Here is a 22,393-nt window from a genome sequence, read left to right as displayed (position 1 = left end):
AAGAGGGTCATCCTGTTGTGCCGAGCAGTAAATGGAGGAACAAGATAAACAAGTGTGGGTATGAAGATTGATGGTTTGGGAATAGGAGGAGGGGTCTAGCATGAATATGAGACTTAGTCCAGTGAGATGAAGCAATTGTATGGGTATGGGAGAGGCAGGTTTGCTACTTTTATGGCAGGAAAATAGTAATTAATAGCTTCGGAGAGACCTTCATTACTAAGTGTAAAACTATTTTTGTTCAACAGAATAAAATAAAGATCTTTCTTAAGAATAACAGGCTGTCCCTCAAAACAACTAGTGCCGAAACAGCTGCTCAGGAATCACTGGTGACAAATTTTAATGGGATCGTCTCTCCTGATCTGCTCCTAGTGATATTAGAGGAAATCCGTGTGCAGAGCCATCTGACATTCATTTGCACAAAATTTATATTGCTGCATCTTCACCTGGTGCAGTCCAGAAAAGCCAAAGAGGAGCACAGTTCAGGAGCAAAATGGGGAGACAAATATTGTCCATTGTTTCATAAATTTTTCAGGCTATTATGTGGGAGCATGGCAGAGGGAAATTGACCCTATCTTATTAACTAACGCATAAAGTACGATCATCACACCACAGTGCCATTTCCATTTCCCACATTTCAGTTGAAAGGCTGCAGATTTAATGCCAAATTGTAGCTGGTTATGGTATTACCAACCCACACCTACTAGGGTCTGAAGAGAGGCTGACCCTTCGTTTCATTTAATTCCCTTCCCAAAGCTGGCATCGCATCCATCTGGGCTGCATTGGAACTTGGAGCTAAGAGATGAAAGAAATGGTGTGATTAAGCCACAGTGCCAACTAGTTCAAAGGATAAATCAGGAGGAACAAACAGTCACTCATCCTGTGCTGTCAGTGATCTGCTGACCTTGCCTGATGCAGTACGATCAGCTCAGGTCAATAATTGTAAAATGCTCTTTGTGCAGAGAGTGTTCAGCACTCTAATTGGAATGGCAATTGCAGGCCCCGATAGGAAATTGGACAACAATTAGGCAGTTGTGTCCTTTCACTGCCTGCAAAACAGGCTCAATGAGGCTCATTTTCTACTTCCAGGAGTTCAACAATATTACAAAAGTAAAATGCTGCAGATGCTGGAAATTTGAAATAAAAATCAGAAAATGCTGAAAATACTCAGCAGGTCAGACAGCATCTGTGGAGAGAGAAACAGAGTTAACGTTGCAGGTCTGTGACCATTCAGTTAACTGTTTCTCTCACCACAGATGCTTCCACAGAATGCTTCCAGCATTTTCTGTTTATACTATATATATATGTCGAACAATACTGTTTTTACAGCTCCTGGACTGATTCCTCAGTCACTCAATCTTCTTTAGGCTGATTTTTCGTTAGACTATAATCAGTAAACTTGTTTCCACTTCGCGACATAAGTCAGGAATGTGCCTGTGTTAGAATGTTTGCTGTGCTGCTACATCCCCAGTCAAATTTCTGGGGGAGCAGAGAGATTGGGGAGTTGATGTGATCCAGTGGGGGAGGGGAGGGCGTGGGGGGTGGAAGAGCAGAGATCTGTGAATGGGAAGAGATCAGAGGTGGAGGAGAGATCACTGAAAAGGGAGACATCAGGGGAGGGATGACATTTAGTGGGGATGCCGAGAGGTCGGGGGCAGGGGAAGCAGTCAGATCAGACAAGAGACTGGGGAGAGATTGGGAGTAGCAGGAAGATCACGGTGGAAGGGTCGGAAATCAATGTGTGTGTTTGGTGATTGCAGTTGGGCTCAGTGATCAGTGTTGGGGGTGGGTAATCAGTGTCAGGGAGATCGGTGATCAGTGTCGGGGGAGGTCGGTGATCAGTGTCGGGGGGGGTCGGAGATCAATATTGGGGGAAGTTGGTGATCAGTGTCAGGGGAGGTTGGTGATCAGTGTCGGGAGGGGGGTCAGTGATCAGTGTCGGGAGGGGGGTCAGTGATCAGTGTCGGGGGGGGTCGGAGATCAATATTGGGGGAAGTTGGTGATCAGTGTCAGGGGGTTGGTGATCAGTGTCGGGGGAGGTCGGTGATCAGTGTCGGGGGAGGTCGGTGATCAATATTGGGGGAAGTTGGTGATCAGTGTCAGGGGGTTGGTGATCAGTGTCGGGGGGGGATCGGTGATCAGTGTCGTGGGGGTCGGAGATCAATATTGGGGGAAGTTGGTGATCAGTGTCAGGGGGTTGGTGATCAGTGACAGGGGAGGTCGGTGATCAGTGTCGGGGGGGTGTCAGTGATCAGTGTCGGGAGGGTCGGAGATCAATATTGGGGGAAGTTGGTGATCAGTGTCAGGGAGCGGTCGGTGATCAGTGTCGGGGGGGGTCAGTGATCAGTGTTGGGGGGTTCAGTGATCAGTGTCGGGGGGGGTCGGTGATCAGTGTCGGGGGGGGGTCGGTGATCAGTGTCGGGGGGGGAGTCGGTGATCAGTGTTGGGGGGGTCGGAGATCAATATTGGGGGAAGTTGGTGATCAGTGTCAGGGGGTTGGTGATCAGTGTCGGGGGGGGGAGTCAGTGATCAGTGTCGGGGGGGTCGGAGATCAATATTGGGGGAAGTTGGTGATCAGTGTCAGGGAGAGGTCGGTGATCAGTGTCGGGGGGGGATCAGTGATCAGTGTTGGGGGGGTTCAGTGATCAGTGTCGGGGGTTTCAGTGATCAGTGTTGGGGGGTTCAGTGATCGGTGGGGGAGGAGTCGGTGATCAGTGTCGTTGGGGTCAGTGGTCAGTGTCTGGGCACCGGTGATCAGTGTCGGTGGGTCGGTGATCAGTGTCGGGGCATCGGTGATCAGTATCGGTGGGTCGGTGATCAGTGTCGGGGCATCGGTGATCAGTATCGGTGGGTCAGTGATCAGTGTCGGGGCATCGGTGAGCAGTGTCGAGGGGGGTCAGTGCTCAGTGTCGGAGGAGGGGCCTGTGATCAGTGCCGGGTGGTCGATGATCAGTGTTGGAGGAGGGGTCAGTGACCAGTGTCGGGGGGGTCAGTGATCAGTGACGGGGGGGTCGGTGATCAGTGTCAGGGGGGGTCAGTGATCAGTCGGTGGGGTCAGTGATCAGTGTCGGGGGGGTCACTGATCAGTGTTGGGGGGGTCGGTGATCAATGTCGGGGGGTCAGTGATCAGTGTTGGGGGGGGTCGGTGATCAGTGTCGGGGGGGTCGATGATCAGTGTTGGGGGAGTCGGTGATCAGTGTTGGGGGAGTCGGTGATCAGTGTCGGGGGGTCGGTGACCAGTGTCAGGGGGGGTCGGTGACCAGTGTCAGGGGGGGTCGGAGATCAATATTGGGGGAAGTTGGTGATCAGTGTCAGGGGAGGTCGGTGATCAGTGTCGGGGGAGTCGGTGATCAGTGTCGAGGAGGGAGTCGGTGATCAGTGTCGGGGGAGTCGGTGATCAGTGTCGAGGAGGGAGTCGGTGATCAGTGTCGGGGGAGTCGGTGATCAGTGTCGAGGAGGGAGTCGGTGATCAGTGTCGGGGGGTCGTTGATCAGTGTCGGGGGGGTCGGAGATCAATATTGGGGGAAGTTGGTGATCAGTGTCAGGGGAGGTCGGTGATCAGTGTCGGGGGGGCATCAGTGATCAGTGTCGGGGGGGTCGGAGATCAATATTGGGGGAAGTTGGTGATCAGTGTCAGGGGGTTGGTGATCAGTGTCGGGGGGGGTCAGTGATCAGTGTCGGGGGGTCGGAGATCAATATTGGGGAAGTTGGTGATCAGTGTCAGGGGAGGTTGGTGATCAGTGTCGGGGGAGTCGGTGATCAGTGTCGAGGAGGGAGTCGGTGATCAGTGTCGGGGGAGTCGGTGATCAGTGTCGAGGAGGGAGTCGGTGATCAGTGTCGGGGGAGTCGATGATCAGTGTCGAGGAGGGAGTCGGTGATCAGTGTCGGGGGGACGGTGATCAGTGTCAGGGGGGGTCGGAGATCAATATTGGGGGAAGTTGGTGATCAGTGTCAGGGGGTTGGTGATCAGTGTCGGGGGAGGTCGGTGATCAGTGTCGGGGGAGGTCGGTGATCAATATTGGGGGAAGTTGGTGATCAGTGTCAGGGGGTTGGTGATCAGTGTCGGGGGGGGATCGGTGATCAGTGTCGTGGGGGTCGGAGATCAATATTGGGGGAAGTTGGTGATCAGTGACAGGGGGTTGGTGATCAGTGACAGGGGAGGTCGGTGATCAGTGTCGGGGGGGTGTCAGTGATCAGTGTCGGGAGGGTCGGAGATCAATATTGGGGGAAGTTGGTGATCAGTGTCAGGGAGCGGTCGGTGATCAGTGTCGGGGGTGGTCAGTGATCAGTGTTGGGGGGTTCAGTGATCAGTGTCGGGGGGGGTCGGTGATCAGTGTCGGGGGGGGTCGGTGATCAGTGTCGGGGGGGGGTCGGTGATCAGTGTTGGGGGGGTCGGAGATCAATATTGGGGGAAGTTGGTGATCAGTGTCAGGGGGTTGGTGATCAGTGTCGGGGGGGGGAGTCAGTGATCAGTGTCGGGGGGGTCGGAGATCAATATTGGGGGAAGTTGGTGATCAGTGTCAGGGAGAGGTCGGTGATCAGTGTCGGGGGGGGGTCAGTGATCAGTTGGGGGGTTCAGTGATCAGTGTCGGGGGGATCAGTGATCAGTGTTGGGGGGGTTCAGTGATCAGTGTCGGGGGTTTCAGTGATCAGTGTTGGGGGGTTCAGTGATCGGTGGGGGAGGAGTCGGTGATCAGTGTCGTTGGGGTCAGTGGTCAGTGTCTGGGCACCGGTGATCAGTGTCGGTGGGTCGGTGATCAGTGTCGGGGCATCGGTGAGCAGTGTCGAGGGGGGTCAGTGCTCAGTGTCGGAGGAGGGGCCTGTGATCAGTGCCGGGTGGTCGATGATCAGTGTTGGAGGAGGGGTCAGTGACCAGTGTCGGGGGGGTCAGTGATCAGTGACGGGGGGGTCGGTGATCAGTGTCAGGGGGGGTCAGTGATCAGTCGGTGGGGTCAGTGATCAGTGTCGGGGGGGTCACTGATCAGTGTTGGGGGGGTCGGTGATCAATGTCGGGGGGTCAGTGATCAGTGTTGGGGGGGGTCGGTGATCAGTGTCGGGGGGGTCGATGATCAGTGTTGGGGGAGTCGGTGATCAGTGTTGGGGGAGTCGGTGATCAGTGTCGGGGGGTCGGTGACCAGTGTCAGGGGGGGTCGGTGACCAGTGTCAGGGGGGGTCGGAGATCAATATTGGGGGAAGTTGGTGATCAGTGTCAGGGGAGGTCGGTGATCAGTGTCGGGGGAGTCGGTGATCAGTGTCGAGGAGGGAGTCGGTGATCAGTGTCGGGGGAGTCGGTGATCAGTGTCGAGGAGGGAGTCGGTGATCAGTGTCGGGGGAGTCGGTGATCAGTGTCGAGGAGGGAGTCGGTGATCAGTGTCGGGGGGTCGTTGATCAGTGTCGGGGGGGTCGGAGATCAATATTGGGGGAAGTTGGTGATCAGTGTCAGGGGAGGTCGGTGATCAGTGTCGGGGGGGCATCAGTGATCAGTGTCGGGGGGGTCGGAGATCAATATTGGGGGAAGTTGGTGATCAGTGTCAGGGGGTTGGTGATCAGTGTCGGGGGGGGTCAGTGATCAGTGTCGGGGGGTCGGAGATCAATATTGGGGGAAGTTGGTGATCAGTGTCAGGGGAGGTTGGTGATCAGTGTCGGGGGAGTCGGTGATCAGTGTCGAGGAGGGAGTCGGTGATCAGTGTCGGGGGAGTCGGTGATCAGTGTCGAGGAGGGAGTCGGTGATCAGTGTCGGGGGAGTCGATGATCAGTGTCGAGGAGGGAGTCGGTGATCAGTGTCGGGGGGACGGTGATCAGTGTCAGGGGGGGTCGGAGATCAATATTGGGGGAAGTTGGTGATCAGTGTCAGGGGGTTGGTGATCAGTGTCGGGGGAGGTCGGTGATCAGTGTCGGGGGAGGTCGGTGATCAATATTGGGGGAAGTTGGTGATCAGTGTCAGGGGGTTGGTGATCAGTGTCGGGGGGGGATCGGTGATCAGTGTCGTGGGGGTCGGAGATCAATATTGGGGGAAGTTGGTGATCAGTGTCAGGGAGCGGTCGGTGATCAGTGTCGGGGGTGGTCAGTGATCAGTGTTGGGGGGTTCAGTGATCAGTGTCGGGGGGGGTCGGTGATCAGTGTCGGGGGGGGTCGGTGATCAGTGTCGGGGGGGGGTCGGTGATCAGTGTTGGGGGGGTCGGAGATCAATATTGGGGGAAGTTGGTGATCAGTGTCAGGGGGTTGGTGATCAGTGTCGGGGGGGGGAGTCAGTGATCAGTGTCGGGGGGGTCGGAGATCAATATTGGGGGAAGTTGGTGATCAGTGTCAGGGAGAGGTCGGTGATCAGTGTCGGGGGGGGGTCAGTGATCAGTTGGGGGGTTCAGTGATCAGTGTCGGGGGGATCAGTGATCAGTGTTGGGGGGGTTCAGTGATCAGTGTCGGGGGTTTCAGTGATCAGTGTTGGGGGGTTCAGTGATCGGTGGGGGAGGAGTCGGTGATCAGTGTCGTTGGGGTCAGTGGTCAGTGTCTGGGCACCGGTGATCAGTGTCGGTGGGTCGGTGATCAGTGTCGGGGCATCGGTGAGCAGTGTCGAGGGGGGTCAGTGCTCAGTGTCGGAGGAGGGGCCTGTGATCAGTGCCGGGTGGTCGATGATCAGTGTTGGAGGAGGGGTCAGTGACCAGTGTCGGGGGGGTCAGTGATCAGTGACGGGGGGGTCGGTGATCAGTGTCAGGGGGGGTCACTGATCAGTGTTGGGGGGGTCGGTGATCAGGGTCGTGGGGGTCGGTGATCAATGTCGGGGGGTCAGTGATCAGTGTTGGGGGGGGTCGGTGATCAGTGTCGGGGGGGTCGATGATCAGTGTCAGGGGGGGTCGGAGATCAATATTGGGGGAAGTTGGTGATCAGTGTCAGGGGAGGTCGGTGATCAGTGTCGGGGGGGGGTCAGTGATCAGTGTCAGGGGGTTGGTGATCAGTGTCGGGGGGGGTCAGTGATCAGTGTCGGGGGGGTCTGAGATCAATATTTTGGGAAGTTGGTGATCAGTGTCAGGGAGAGGTCGGTGATCAGTGTCGGGAGGGGTCAGTGATCAGTGTTGGGAGGTTCAGTGATCTGTGTCGGGGGGGATCAGTGATCAGTGTTGCGGGGTTCAGTGATCATGGTGGGGGAGGAGTCGGTGATCAGTGTCGTTGGGGTCAGTGGTCAGTGTCTGGGCACCGGTGATCAGTGTCGTTGGGGTCAGTGGTCAGTGTCTGGGCACCGGTGATCAGTGTCAGTGGGTCAGTGATCAGTGTCGGGGCATCGGTGAGCAGTGTCGGGGGGGGTCAGTGCTCAGTGTCGGGGGGTCAGTGATCAGTGTCGGGGGGGTCGGTCATCAGTGTCGGGGGAGTCGGTGATCAGTGTCGGGGGGGGGGAGTCGGTGATCAGTGTCGGGGGGTCAGTGATCAGTGTCGGGGGGTCAGTGATCAGTGTCGGGGGGGTCGGTGATCAGTGTCGGGGGGGTCGGTGATCAGTGTCGGGGGGGGTCGGTGATCAGTGTCGTTGGGGTCAGTGGTCAGTGTCTGGGCACCGGTGATCAGTGTCGTTGGGGTCAGTGGTCAGTGTCTGGGCACCGGTGATCAGTGTCAGTGGGTCAGTGATCAGTGTCGGGGCATCGGTGAGCAGTGTCGGGGGGGGTCAGTGCTCAGTGTCGGGGGGTCAGTGATCAGTGTCGGGGGGGTCGGTCATCAGTGTCGGGGGAGTCGGTGATCAGTGTCGGGGGGGGGGAGTCGGTGATCAGTGTCGGGGGGTCAGTGATCAGTGTCGGGGGGTCAGTGATCAGTGTCGGGGGGGTCGGTGATCAGTGTCGGGGGGGTCGGTGATCAGTGTCGGGGGGGTCGGTGATCAGTGTCGGGGGGGTCGGTGATCAGTGTCGGGGGGGTCGGTGATCAGTGTCGGGGGGGGTCGGTGATCAGTGTCGGGGGGGTCGGTGATCAGTGTCGGGGGGGTCAGTGATCAATGTCAGGGGGGTCGGTGATCAGTGTCGGTGGGGTCGGTGATCAGTGTCGGGGGGGTCAGTGATCAGTGTCGGGGGGGTCGGTGATCAGTGTCGGGAGGGTCAGTGATCAGTGTCAGGGGGGTCAGTGATCAGTGTCAGGGGGGTCGGTGATCAGTGTCGGGGGGGTCGGTGATCAGTGTCGGGGGGGGTCAGTGATCAGTGTCAGGGGGGTCGGTGATCAGTGTCAGGGGGGTCGGTGATCAGTGTCAGGGGGGTCGGTGATCAGTGTCGGGGGGGTCGGTGATCAGTGTCGGGGGGGTCAGTGATCAGTGTCAGGGGGGTCGGTGATCAGTGTCAGGGGGGTCGGTGATCAGTGTCGGGAGGGTCGGTGATCAGTGTTGGGGGGGTCGGTGATCAATGTCAGGGGGGTCTGTGACCAGTGTCTGGGCATTGGTGATCAGTGTCGGGGGGGTCGGTGATCAGTGTCAGGGGGGTCGGTGATCAGTGTCGGGGGGGTCGGTGATCAGTGTCGGGGGGTTCGGTGATCAGTGTCGGGGGGTTCGGTGATCAGTGTCGGGGGGTGTCGGTGATCAGTGTCGGGGAGGTCGGTGATCAGTGTCGGGGGGGTCGGTGATCAGTGTCGGGTGGGTTAGTCATCAGTGTCAGGGGGGTCGGTGATCAGTGTCAGGGGGGTCGGTGATCAGTGTCAGGGGGGTCGGTGATCAGTGTCGGGGGGTGTCGGTGATCAGTGTCGGGGGGTGTCGGTGATCAGTGTCGGTGGGTCGGTGATCAGTGTCGGGGGGGTCAGTGATCAGTGTCAGGGGGGTCGGTGATCAGTGTCAGGGGGGTCGGTGATCAGTGTCGGGGGGGTCGGTGATCAGTGTCGGGGGGTGTCGGTGATCAGTGTCGGGGGGTGTCGGTGATCAGTGTCGGGGGGTGTCGGTGATCAGTGTCGGGGGGGTCGGTGATCAGTGTCGGGGGGGGTCGGTGATCAGTGTCGGGGGGTCGGTGATCAGTGTCAGGTGGGTCGGTGATCAGTGTCGGGGGGGTTAGTCATCAGTGTCGGGGGGGTTGGTGATCAGTGTCAGGGGGGTCAGTGATCAGTGTCAGGGGGGTCGGTGATCAGTGTCAGGGGGGTCGGTGATCAGTGTCGGGGGGGTCGGTGATCAGTGTCGGGGGGGTCGGTGATCAGTGTCGGGGGGGTCGGTGATCAGTGTCGGGGGGGGTCGGTGATCAGTGTCGGGGGGGTCGGTGATCAGTGTCGGGGGGGTCGGTGATCAGTGTCGGGGGGGTCGGTGATCAGTGTCGGGGGGGTCAGTGATCAGTGTCGGGGGGGTCAGTGATCAGTGTCGGGAGGGTCAGTGATCAGTGTCAGGGGGGTCAGTGATCAGTGTCAGGGGGGTCGGTGATCAGTGTCGGGGGGGTCGGTGATCAGTGTCGGGGGGGGTCAGTGATCAGTGTCAGGGGGGTCGGTGATCAGTGTCAGGGGGGTCGGTGATCAGTGTCAGGGGGGTCGGTGATCAGTGTCGGGGGGGGTCGGTGATCAGTGTCGGGGGGGTCAGTGATCAGTGTCAGGGGGGTCGGTGATCAGTGTCAGGGGGGTCGGTGATCAGTGTCGGGAGGGTCGGTGATCAGTGTTGGGGGGGTCGGTGATCAATGTCAGGGGGGTCTGTGACCAGTGTCTGGGCATTGGTGATCAGTGTCGGGGGGGTCGGTGATCAGTGTCAGGGGGGTCAGTGATCAGTGTCGGGGGGGTCGGTGATCAGTGTCGGGGGGGTCGGTGATCAGTGTCGGGGGGTTCGGTGATCAGTGTCGGGGGGTTCGGTGATCAGTGTCGGGGGGTGTCGGTGATCAGTGTCGGGGAGGTCGGTGATCAGTGTCGGGGGGGTCGGTGATCAGTGTCGGGTGGGTTAGTCATCAGTGTCAGGGGGGTCGGTGATCAGTGTCAGGGGGGTCGGTGATCAGTGTCAGGGGGGTCGGTGATCAGTGTCGGGGGGTGTCGGTGATCAGTGTCGGGGGGTGTCGGTGATCAGTGTCGGTGGGTCGGTGATCAGTGTCGGGGGGGTCAGTGATCAGTGTCAGGGGGGTCGGTGATCAGTGTCGGGGGGGTCGGTGATCAGTGTCGGGGGGGTCGGTGATCAGTGTCGGGGGGTGTCGGTGATCAGTGTCGGGGGGTGTCGGTGATCAGTGTCGGGGGGTGTCGGTGATCAGTGTCGGGGGGGTCGGTGATCAGTGTCGGGGGGGGTCGGTGATCAGTGTCGGGGGGTCGGTGATCAGTGTCAGGTGGGTCGGTGATCAGTGTCGGGGGGGTTAGTCATCAGTGTCGGGGGGGTTGGTGATCAGTGTCAGGGGGGTCAGTGATCAGTGTCAGGGGGGTCGGTGATCAGTGTCAGGGGGGTCGGTGATCAGTGTCGGGGGGGTCGGTGATCAGTGTCAGGGGGGGTCACTGATCAGTGTTGGGGGGGGTCGGTGACCAGTGTCGGGGGGGTCGGTGATCAGTGCCGGGGGGGTCGGTGATCAGTGCCGGGAAGGGGGGGGGGTTGGTGATCAGTGTCGGGGAGGGTCGGTGATCAGTGTCCGGAGGGGTTGGTGATTAGTGTCGGTGGGTCGGTGATCAGTGTCTGGGCATCGGTGATTAGTGTCGGGGGCGTCGGTGATCAGTATCCTGGAGTCCGAGTTCAGTGTTGGGGGTAAAGCCTGGCTACCCAACCCGAACCCGACCAAACCCAACTACATATGTCAGGTTCATGTCGGGTCGGAACTGTTTTCTGCGTCCAGCATTCAGCCTCGGGTCAGGTCAGGCTGGACTGTACTATTTTGTTCCGTATTGTTTTCATTTTAATATACTATTGTTTTTCTGTTTCAATAATATGTTTGTTATTTTCGGGTCAGGTCAGGCATTTAAAAAAAATTAAAGGACTCTGGCCCAGGTCGGGTTCAGATTGGCTGCTGTCAGGTTAGGCCTGGGTCGGATTTTAATTTTATACCCGAGCCAGGCTTTATTTGGGGTTGTCAGTGATTGTGTGTCAGAGGTTATGCAGATGGTGATGTGGTAGAAGGGCAATTTATAATGTTAGCTATTTGGACCTGAGAGAAGCATTCCGACTCCTCCTGATCCACTAGCAGTGCTGTAAAGACACTTACCTCATGGATCCCAGCTTTTACCTACCGGGTTTTCTGAATTCCAGGAAACCTGCCAATGTGGGTTAAAAAATGAAATTATGTTAAAATGGAGGCATGCAGCATCTTTATAACATTTTTCTAACTGACCTGTTTCTTCAGAGCAGACTGGTCTCCACCCCCCCCCCCCCCCCCCCCCCCCCCTACTCCCCTCGCACCCCAGCCATCTTGTCTCCATTAAAACTGGAAGTGGGCAGTTTGGGTTCAGGTTTGAAATTTTTAATGCTTTTCTTCCACTTGACCCAAGCCTACCCATTTTTAGGGGTAAAGTTCACTCCATTGTTTTTAGGTTCTTTGAATTTTAACACATAAAATAAATGCACATTTGAGACTGAATGTTGAATCAGTATTAAATATAAATGTTCCAAAACAGGCCATGTCTTTTTAATCAAGAAATGTTTTATGGTCACTAGCCGAAGATATAGAATTTTAACATGTCGACCCTTTTATTATGCACCAAATAAACAGGACCTGTTAATGGAAATGAAAAACTTTAATATATTGAAAAAAAGCCACAATGTCTGCTTCAGCATCTGAAAGTGATAAAACATTTGTTTATTTAAATATTGTAGTGTATGATTATTTTTAACCACCCTGCTGCACTAAAACTTGTAAACTACATATTCCAGATGCTATAACATTACATGTTATGTTCCTTTATGCTCAGTTAGACTTTCGACTTCATTTAATTATCCCTTACCAGTACACATATTCAACATATTAAGTCTCATCATACCATCTCCCATCTTAATCTCTTCTTTCTCTTGACTTCAAAACTGTGTAGCACCTTATTTCCTTCAATTCTCCCTTCCTACCAACAAGCTGCAAATATTATACCGCTAGTCGTCATCTGTGCTTGACATATCTGGACATCTCTCCTACTCCATTTAATACTGGTGTCCCATGCTCTGGGTCTTGGCCCTTCTATTTGGTTTTGTAACTTGAAAACATTAACAAAGCAATCACTCCTCCAATAACAACCAACAATTCAGTAATTGCCCTAATTCAAATGTTGCTTTTTGTTTAATCTTATTTTCTTTCCTCTTGAATATTTTACAGAGGATATCCCACCTGAAATTTGAATCAAGATCTGTAAACGTAAAAGTTCAAAATGATAGCGAATGAATCCACTCATTAGACGTCCATTTCTACTTTTACTGGAGCTTTGCAATTGAAACCTTAGCTCACCACCTGTTAATTATAAATTAGGCCATGTAGAATTCATTTCATTAGGCATTAAGCAGCAACTTAGCCTCAAAAAATGGGTCCAAGATTTGCGCACACATTTCCAATAGGAAATGCACAGGACAACAGCCTGGTAAAGGGTTTTTCATGCGAGCACCTCACGACTGCCACTGCATGCAGAGCAGTGAGATGATGATGCCAATTAGTGTGCAACACTGATTTGAAGCCACATTGCTATTTTCAAACTCTGGACTCCAACCAACACTCTGTCTTAACCTCGCACAGCTGAAGAAGTGTCAAACGGAATGAAGGACCTGCACCAGCTCTGTTTAAAAGGATCATGAACTACTTACACGTTAGTTGCTGGATTATTTCTTCTGGCTGCGGGTGCGATTGTAAGTATTTTTTGAGGTTTCTGATACTTGGCTAAAGTTTGACTACTCGACAGGGAATTGTCTGACTAGTCTTGAAGCACGTTTTTGTCACACAAATTTTGAGCTGGAAGAAGTAGCTTTCCAATGTGGCTGGCCTGGTAGGCCTTCCTCTGGGAATTGAATGACTGGGACAATGAAGAAAAGTAATGCAGAGCAGGGCAATCTGCTAGAAAATGGAGGAGGAGGAAGGGCGAAGGGCTCTTAGCAGGAGGCATATCCATCGAGGGTCTTTAGGGAGCAAGTCTCTTACCTCCACCTTAATGAGGACAATACATGAGACATCTTTGCTTCACAAACAGATCATGAGTGGAACTAGCCAACTGCTGCAGAAACAACTTCAGCCTCAAAGCAAGGCAAGCAAAGCATTGCTTGTGGCTATCAAGATTATCATGCCTATTTTATGTCCCTGATTCCTTTCAGGGTGTTGTTGGAGTTATAAGCAACATCTCGTAGTTTGCAGTGCATTGCAGTATAAGCAAGGTGACTGAGGCTCTCTATACAAGAAAGAAAGAGTTACATTTATATAGTGCCTTTCATGACCACTGGACGTCTCAAAGTGCTTTACAGCCAATGAAGTACTTTTGAAGTGTAGTCACTGTTGTAATGTAGGAAATGTGGTAGCCAATTTGCACACAGCAAACTCTCACAAACAGCAATGTGATAATGACCAGATAATCTGTTTTTGTGATATTGATTGAGGGATAAATATTAGGCAAGACACCGGGGATAACTCCCCTGCTCTTCTTTGAAATAGTGCCATGGGATCTTTTACATCCACCTGAGAGGGCAGGCAGAGCCTCGATTTAATGTCTTATTCAAAAGATGGCACCTCTGACAGTGCAGCACTCCCTCAGTACAAAGAGAAACACATTAATCTCATTCCTTCTTGGCAGAGACAAGCAGGTGGAGGGACAGAGGTGTTTGCATGGATTGCAGACTTCTCTATGGTGCAGAGTGCCATTGACTACATGCATATTGCCTTGCAAGTTCCTTATCTGAACTCGGCCAGACGCGTCAACCGAAAGGGATTCCACTCCCTCAATGTTTAGCTGGGGTGCGACCGTTATCCTGGCAGCAGTCATGATTCCTTCATTCTGAGATAGTCCTCTGTTCCGCCTGTATTTGAACCAGTATGGCAAGCCAAAGGCTGGAAACTGGCGCCCAAGGGTTATACACGCATGACTTGGCTCAACACTCCAGTCAGGAACGTAGGCACACAGGAACAGCAGGCATACTGCACAGCCTGGTCATTAAGTGGGAACAGCCCTTGCCATCATCTACATCATCTATCGGGGAGAAGATGTGGCACAGAGTGCAAGAAAAAGGAGAAGGAGCAGGAAGTGAAAGAGGGAGTGGAGCAAGAGGAAGGGAAGCTACAATATAGACCTTTCTGCTCAGGCGCTACATGATCAGATTATCTATGAGTGATGCCGGTAACTTCAACTGCAGTTCCCCATTCACCAACAGTCCCACACTCCTCATCTTTCCTCTATCATTGACCATCACATTGTCCTTTTGCTGATGGCAGAAAAATAAAAACAACCAGGAAATGCAAATTCGAATCCAATTTTATGAACTCACTCTTCAAATAATTTTAAAAATTAAACTCATCCCTTTGTTCATATCCTTAATTTCTGTCTTTTGTCTGTCCTTGCCCAACCTACTGCTTCTATGAGATGCTTCCCCTGTGGTTGCAACATGGATAATGGAATACTGCTAACCTTCAATTGAGAAGACTACAGATGACTTGGAGCAGATCTAGGTCTAGAAGGCCAGACTTCAGACTGCACCATCTCAGCCTGGGCTGCAGTAGTCTGGTCTGGCTGGCTGGCAACAGCAAGGGCATTGGCAGAGTGGCAAGGGTGGGAGCAGAAATGCTGTCATCCTGAGCGAGGACAGCAGGTTCGTGTTTCATGGAGCTACTCTCCCAGAGTGGTGCCTCGGCAACCCTACTGATCTGTTGGAAAACAGATTGATGTATTGTAATAATAAATAGATAGATTGATGTATTGCCCTGGCCATCCCTTTGAACAGTGGTATCCAGCACCATTGCGGCGCTCAGACCTTTGATAGAAGCCATTTGTGCTGCAATGGAAACTGTGACATCGGCCACCAGACGCTGCATCATGGTTGGTTCCAAAGGTGTGATGATGGAGGTGCCCACCATTTTGGAAAGACTGGGCCCCAAGGTCTGAGCAAAACCTTGTGCCAAGTTCATTCTGGACTTCTCTATGCTCCTTGACATTGAGTGCAGTCATTCTGACAGACTTTCCAGTGCACCAAGCATATGGTTATGTCCACCCATCAGCCTTCTCTGTAGCCTGGTCCATTGGAGTCCACATCTTTCTCCTCTGCAGCAGAACTAGTGTACCACCTCACTGTCCAGTGAGATGGCACCAGTACTAATCTTTCCGCTCACTGGCTCCTGCGCATTTATGCCCAGGGTCTCACTACATGCAGATCCTTCCTGTATCCACATTTCTAAATAAATGCAGTCTCAGTATCTGTCTTCCTCTTTCTCCTCTGATTGGAAAGGTTCCAGCTCTTGGGTATCTGAACTGAGAACATGACAAGTTTGTGGTAAGGGGAGAGAAGAAAGTAAGATCTGCATGCTTACATCATATGCAACTTGTGAGTCAGAACAGATTGTGGGGTGAGGGAGAAGTAGAAAGAGGTAAGGAGGATTATGTAAGCAGGGACCCTCCACATTGATCCCTCAAGTGCCGCCAGTGATGACATTTCTCATGATTGCGATTATTAGTTCCTCCTGGGAGGGTTCATATATGCAGCCGCCCCTGTCATAGAGTCATTACAGCACAGAAGGAGGCTATTTGGCCCATCGAGTCCATGCTTTCTGTAGAGCAATTCAGTCAGTCCCATTCCCCTCTCTATCCCCATAGCCCTGCTAATGGGAACAGCTTTTCTTTGTCTACCTCATCTACACCCTGTCATAACCTTGTAAACCTCCATCAAATCACTCTTCAATCTCCTTTGCTCCGAGGAGAACAGCCCCGACTTCTCCTAAGTAATCTTGTAGCTATAACTCCTCATTCCTGAAGCCATTCTGGTAAATCTCCTCTTCACCCTCTCAAGGACCCTCACATCCTCCCTAAAGTATGACGACCAGAACTCGATGTAATACTCCAGTTGTGGCCTAACCAGAGCTTTAGAAAGGTTCAGCATAACCTGCCTGCTTTTGTACTCAATACCTCTTTTTATGAAGCCCAAGATTCCATATGCTTACTAACTGCTCTCTCAATATGTTCTTCCACTCTCAAAGATCTATACACATGAACACCCAAGTCCCTGTATCTCTGCACACTCTTTAGAATTGTACTGTTAATTCTATATTGCCTCACCCTATTCCTTTTGCCAAAATGCATCATCTCACACTTTCTGTATTAAATTCCATCTTCCATTTGTCTGCCATTCTGCTAGCCGATCGCAGCATAATCTGAATTTTACAAATCAGTGCTGGTTCTCTTTAATTAAGTCAAACTTCTCCAAGTACTTGTTGATTTTTTTCGCTGATTATTGTTTCTAAAATATTACCCACCACTGATGTTAAACTGACCAGCCAGTAGATACAAGGAATGTCATTAAATGCTTCCTTGAACAAGGGTGTCACATTTACCACTCTCTAATCCTCTTGTGCCTCCCCTATATCTAGGGGAGATTGGAAGATTATGGTAAGCGCTTCTGCCATCTCCACTCCCACTTCCTTTAGCAATCTGGGATGCAGGCCATCCAGACCAGGTAACTTATCCATTCTATGCATAGCCAGCCTTTCCAGTACATCCTGACTATCAGTTTGTACTCCGTCCATTACCTCTACCATAGCTGTTTCTACTGATATTTTGACAGCAACTCTTCCTTAGTAAACACCAATACAAAATATTCATTAAGTATTCTAGCCTTGCCGTGTGCCTCTAAGCATATATCACCTCCTTTGTTCCAAATAGGCCCCACGCCAACTCTCACTACCTGCATACTATTTACATGCTGGGAGAAGAGTTTTGGGTTCTATTCTCATAGTTCCGCTTTGCCAATCTATTTCCTCTTCACTTCCCCTCTCAACGTATTGTATTTAACCTGGTTCTCATTTGAAGAATTCACCTGACATGCATCATGTACCCTCTCTTTCTCTTTCATCATATTCTCTATCTCCCTCGTCATCCAAGGAACCCTGACTTTGATTTCCCTACCTTTTGCCCTTATTGGAATGTACCTAGCCTGTACCTGAAATATCTCCTCCTTAATGATCATCCATTGCTCAGTTGCAGTTTTTCCTGTCAGTCATTGTTTCCATTTTACTCTTGCCAGATCCCCTCACATCATTTTGAAGTTAGCCATCTTCCAATTTAAAAGTTCTACTTCAAATTTTTCCTTACTGTTCTCCATTATTAGTCTAAACCTTATAATACGACGAACACTCTTACCCAAGTGCTCCCCCCACAAACACTTGGTCCACTTGGCCCACCTCAGTTCCCAGCACCAGATCTAGCAAAGCCGCCTGGACTGTTTAGAGGCCAATAGAATACCCCCAGTAGCATGATGATACCCTTTTTGCTTCTCAATTCTAACCAAATGGATTTTGTCCTTGCCCCCTCAAGGACATCCTCTCTTTCCAACACTGCAGTGTCTCTTCCCTAATCAGTACTGCCACCCCACATCCCTTTTTCCTTCCCTATCTTTTCTGAACGTTTTACATCCTTGAATATTAAGCACCCAGTCCTCATCATTTTTAAGCCACTTTTCTGTTATTGGCATTACATCATATTCCCACATGGTTATTCGAGCTTGGAGCTCACCAACCTTATTCACCACACTTTGTGTGTTTACATACATGCATTGCAAACCTGCCTTTGTATTCCTTGTAGTCCTTCTTAGTCTGGTCCTATCTATTATGCTACTACTTCCTTCTCTAGTACTATCCAACACTCTCACTCCTTTATGCACCTTATTCCTCTTTTCTACTTCTATATGCTGGTGTCCAGCCCCTGCCAATTTAGTTTAAACCCGTTCCAACCACACTAGTGAAACTCACTGCAAGGACATTGGTCCCAGTCCTGTTGAGGTGCAAACCATCCCTTTTGAATAGGTGCCTCCTGCCCCAGAACTAGTCCCAAAGTCCCAAGAAGCTGAAGTCCTCCCTCCTGCACCATGCCTCTGGCCATGTATCGATCATCCCTATCTTCCAATTTCTATTCTCGTTAGCGCATGGCACTGGACGTAATCTAGATATAACTACCATCGAGATCCTACATTTTAGCTTCCTCCCTCATTCTTGAAAGTTTGACCCTAGGACCTCAATACCTGCCCTTTCTATGTTGTTGGTACTGACGTGGACCACAAATTCTGGTTCACTCCCTTACTCCCGCAGAATATTCAGCACACTCTCCAAGATGTCCTTTACCCTGACACCATGGAGGCAACATATCGTGCAGGACTCACAATGACTCTTACAGAAATACTTGGCTGCCCACCTAGCTATGGAATCTCCTACAATGAATGCATTTCTACTCTTTGCTGTTCTCTCCTGTGCAGTCCACTGCCCATTAGTGCCATATTCTGAACTCCTTTAACATGTCACCACTCCCAGCAGTCTCCAATGCTGAGTATTGGTTTGAGAGTGGCACACACCCCAAAGACTCCCACACTTCCTGCCTCTTCTTATTCTTCCAGATGGCCACTCGTCTACTATGCTGAACTCTCTCTGCTTGTGGGATGGCCAGCTCCTGGAACATACGTTCCAGGAAGCTCTCAGCCTCCCTGATGCTCTGCGGAGACACCGGCTACACTTCAAGCTTGAAAACCATGTTTTTTAATTCATTCATGGGATGTGGGCTTCGCTGGCTAGGCCAGCATTTGTCGGCCATCCCTAATTGCCCTTGAAGAGGTGGTGGTGAGTGGCCTTTTTGAACCTCTGTTAGGAAGGGAGTTCCAGGATTTTGACCTGGCAACAGTGAAGGAACAGTGATATTGTTCCAAATCAGGATCGTGTGTGTCTTAGAGAGGAACTTGCAGGGGTGGTGTTCCCATGCTTCTGCTGCCCTTGTCCTTCTAGTTGGTAGAGGACATGGGGTTGGAAGGTGCTGTTGAATTGGTGAATTGCTGCAGTGCATCTTGTAGATGGTACACATTGCTGCCACTGTGCATCGGTGGTGAAGGGAATGAATGTTGAAAGTGCTGGATGGGTGCCAATCAAGTGGGCTGCTTTGTCCTGGATGGTGTTGAGCTTCTTGAGCGTTGTTGGTGTTGCACCCATCCAGGCGAGTGGAGAGTATTCCATCACAGTCCTGACTTGTGTCTTTTAGATGGTAGACAGGCATTGGGGAGACAGGAGGTGAGATACTCACCGCAGGATTCCCAGCCTCTGACCTTCTCTTGTAGCCTCAGCATTTATGTGGCTCATCCAGTTCAGCTTCTGGTCAATGGTAACCCCCCCACAGAATATTGATAGTGGGGGATTCAGTGATGGTAATGCCATTCAACGTCAAGGAGAAATGGTTAGATTCTCTGTTGTTTGAGATGGTCATTGCCTGGCACTTGTGTGGCACGAATGTTACTTGCCACTTATCAGCCCAAGCCTGGATGTTGTTCAGGTTTCGCTGTATGTGGACATGGACTGCTTCAGTATCTGAGGAGTCGCAAACGGTGCTGAACATTGTGCAATCATCAGCAAACATCCCTGCTTCTGACCTTATGATGGAGGGAAGGTCATTGGTGAAGCAGCTGAAGATGGTTGGGCCTAGGACACTACCCTGAGGAATTCCTGCAGTAATGTCCTGGGGCTAAGATGATTGACCTCCAACGACCACAACCATCATCCTTTGTGCTAGGTATGACTCCAACCAGCAGAGAGTTTCCCCCTGATTCCCATTGACTCCAGTTTTGCTCGGGCCCCTTGATGCCAAACTCGGTCAAATGCTGCCTTGATGTCAAGGGCAGTCACTCTCACCTCACCTCTGGAGTTCAGCTCTTTTGCCCATGTTTGAACTAAGGCTGTAATGAGGTCAGGAGCTGAGTGGCCCTGGTAGAACCCAAACTGAGCGTCACTGAGCAGGTTATTGCTGAACAAGTGCTGCTTGATAGCACTGTTGACAACACCTTCCATCACTTTGCTGATGATCGAGAGTAAATTGATAGGGCGGTAATTGGCCAGTTGGATTTCTCCTGCTTTTTGTACACAAGACATACCTGGGAAATTTTCCGCATTGCCGGGTAGATGCCAGTGTTGTAGCTGTACTGGAACAGCTTGGCTAGGGGTGCTGTAAGTTCTGAAGCACAAGTCTTTAGTACTATTGCTGGAATGTTGTCAGGACCTATAGCTTTTGCAGTATCCAGTAGCTTCAGCCATTTCTTGATATGCTATGGAGTGAATCGGATTGGCTGAAGACTGGTATCTGTAATGCTGGGGACCTCAGGAGGAAGCCGAGATGGATCATCCACTTGGCACTTCTGGCTGAAGATGGATGCAAATACTCAGCCTTGTCTTTTGTACAGGGTGCTCGGCTCCCCCATCATTGAGGATGGGGATACTTGTGGAATTTCCTCCTCCTGTCAGTTGTTTAATTGTCCACCCCATTCATGACTGGATATGGCAGGACTGCAGAGCTTAGATCTGATCCGTTGGTTGTGGCATTGCTTCGCCCTGTCTATCGCATGCTGCTTCTGCTGTTTGGCATACAAGTAATCCTGGATTGTAACTTCACCAGGCTGACACTTCATTTTTATGTATGCCTGGTGCTGCTCCTGCCATGCCCTCCCGCACTCTTCATTGAACCAGGGTTGTTCCCCTGGCTTGATGATAATGGTAAAGTGGGGGATATGCCAGGCCATGAGATTACAGATTGTGGTTGAATACAATTCTGCTGCACCTGATGGCCCACAAGGCCTCATGAATGGCCAGTTTTCAGTTGCTAGATCTATTTGAAATTGATCCCATTTAGCATGGTGGTAGTGTCACACAACACATTGGTTGGTACCCTTAATGTGAAGATGGGACTTCATCTCCACAAGGACTGTGCGGTGGTCACTCCTACCAATACTGCCATGGACAAATGCATCTGCGACAGGTAGATTGGTAAGGACGAGGTCCTGTAGATTTTTCCCTCTTGTTGGTTCCCTCACCAGCTGCTGCAGACCCAGTCTAGCAGCTACGTCTTTTAGGACTCGGCCAGCTCGGTCAGTAGTGGTGCTACTGAGCCACTTTTGGTGATGGACATTGAAGTCCCCCACACTGAGTATATTTTGTGCCCTTGCTACCCTTAATGCTTCTTCCAATTGGAGGAGTACTGCTTCATCAGTTGAGGTAGGCGGGGTGGTGGTGGTGGGGGGGGGGGGGGGGGTGCGTGGTAGGTGGTAATCAGCAGAAGGTTTTCTTGCCCATGTTTGACCTGATCCCATAAGACATCATGGGATCCGGAGTCAATGCTGAGGACTCCCAGGGAAACTCCTTCCCGACTGTATAGAACTGTGCCGCCACCTCTCGTGGTTCTGTCCTACCGATGGGACAGGACATACCGTGGGATGGTGATGGTCGTATCAGGGAGATTGTCTGTAAGGTATGGTTCGGTGAGTATGACTATGTCAGGCTGTTGCTTGACTAGCCTATGGGACAGACCTCCCAATTTTGGCACAAGCCGCCAAATGTTAGTAAGGAGGACTTTGCAGGGTCAACAGGGCTGGGTTTGCCATTGTCGTTTCTGGTGCCTAGGTTGATGCCGGGTGGTCCGCCCAGTTTCATTCCTTTGCTTCAGCGTTGTAGCAGTTTGATACAACTGAGTGGCTTACTAGGCCATTTCAGAGGGCATTTAAGAGTCAACCACATTGCTGTGGGTCTGGAAAAACATGTAGGCCAGACCAGGTAAGGACCACAAATTTTCTTCCCTAAAGGACATTAGTAAACCAAATGGGTTTTTACAACAATCACAAATGGTTTCATGATCACCACTAGACTAGTTTTTAATTCCAGATTTGTTAATGGAATTCAAATTCCACCATCTGCCGTGGGTGGGATTCAAACCCATGTCCCCAGAGCATTAGCATGGGGATCTGGGTTATGCATCTAGTGAAATTTACCATGAGGCCACCGCCTCCCCAGAGCTCAAACTTATGCATCTGGAGACACTTCCTACCTATGTTGTCCCTCAAAACACATGAAGTGCGCTGAAGTTCGCACATTGTGCAGGAATTGCAAGTGACAGGTATTAGCTGCCCATACATGATATAAAAATCAAATATCTACTCCATTTTTTAGAATGTAGATACTACCTTGTTTAAGCTATTAACTTATTAGTCATCCTTCTCCAGTGCTTTCCTGCTGCCTCCTGTTATGTGCCACCTTCTCCTGCAGGAAAGAGGGCACTCTGTCACTGAGTGTCCTGCAATATGCTTTGGTAATGTGTTGTCATGGTTAAATAGCTGCCAGTGTGCACTAGTTGTGAATTATGAGTGTGAGACTTGCCACAGTGCTAAATTTGTGAGGATGACTTAAGCCATATGAATTGAAAGATTGAGTGCTGATCGATGGAAATCTTTGGTAGGTGGGTGATGTTGGGTCATTGATTGAACAGTGGTTGAGGCTCGTGCTGCAGTTATAGGATAGGCTATTTGAAGAGTGAACTCACTCACCTTGACAAC

This window comes from Heterodontus francisci, chromosome 7 (genome assembly GCF_036365525.1).
Source record: "Heterodontus francisci isolate sHetFra1 chromosome 7, sHetFra1.hap1, whole genome shotgun sequence".
NCBI classification, from domain to species: domain Eukaryota; kingdom Metazoa; phylum Chordata; class Chondrichthyes; order Heterodontiformes; family Heterodontidae; genus Heterodontus; species Heterodontus francisci.
This window is presented reverse-complemented; position numbering follows the sequence as displayed.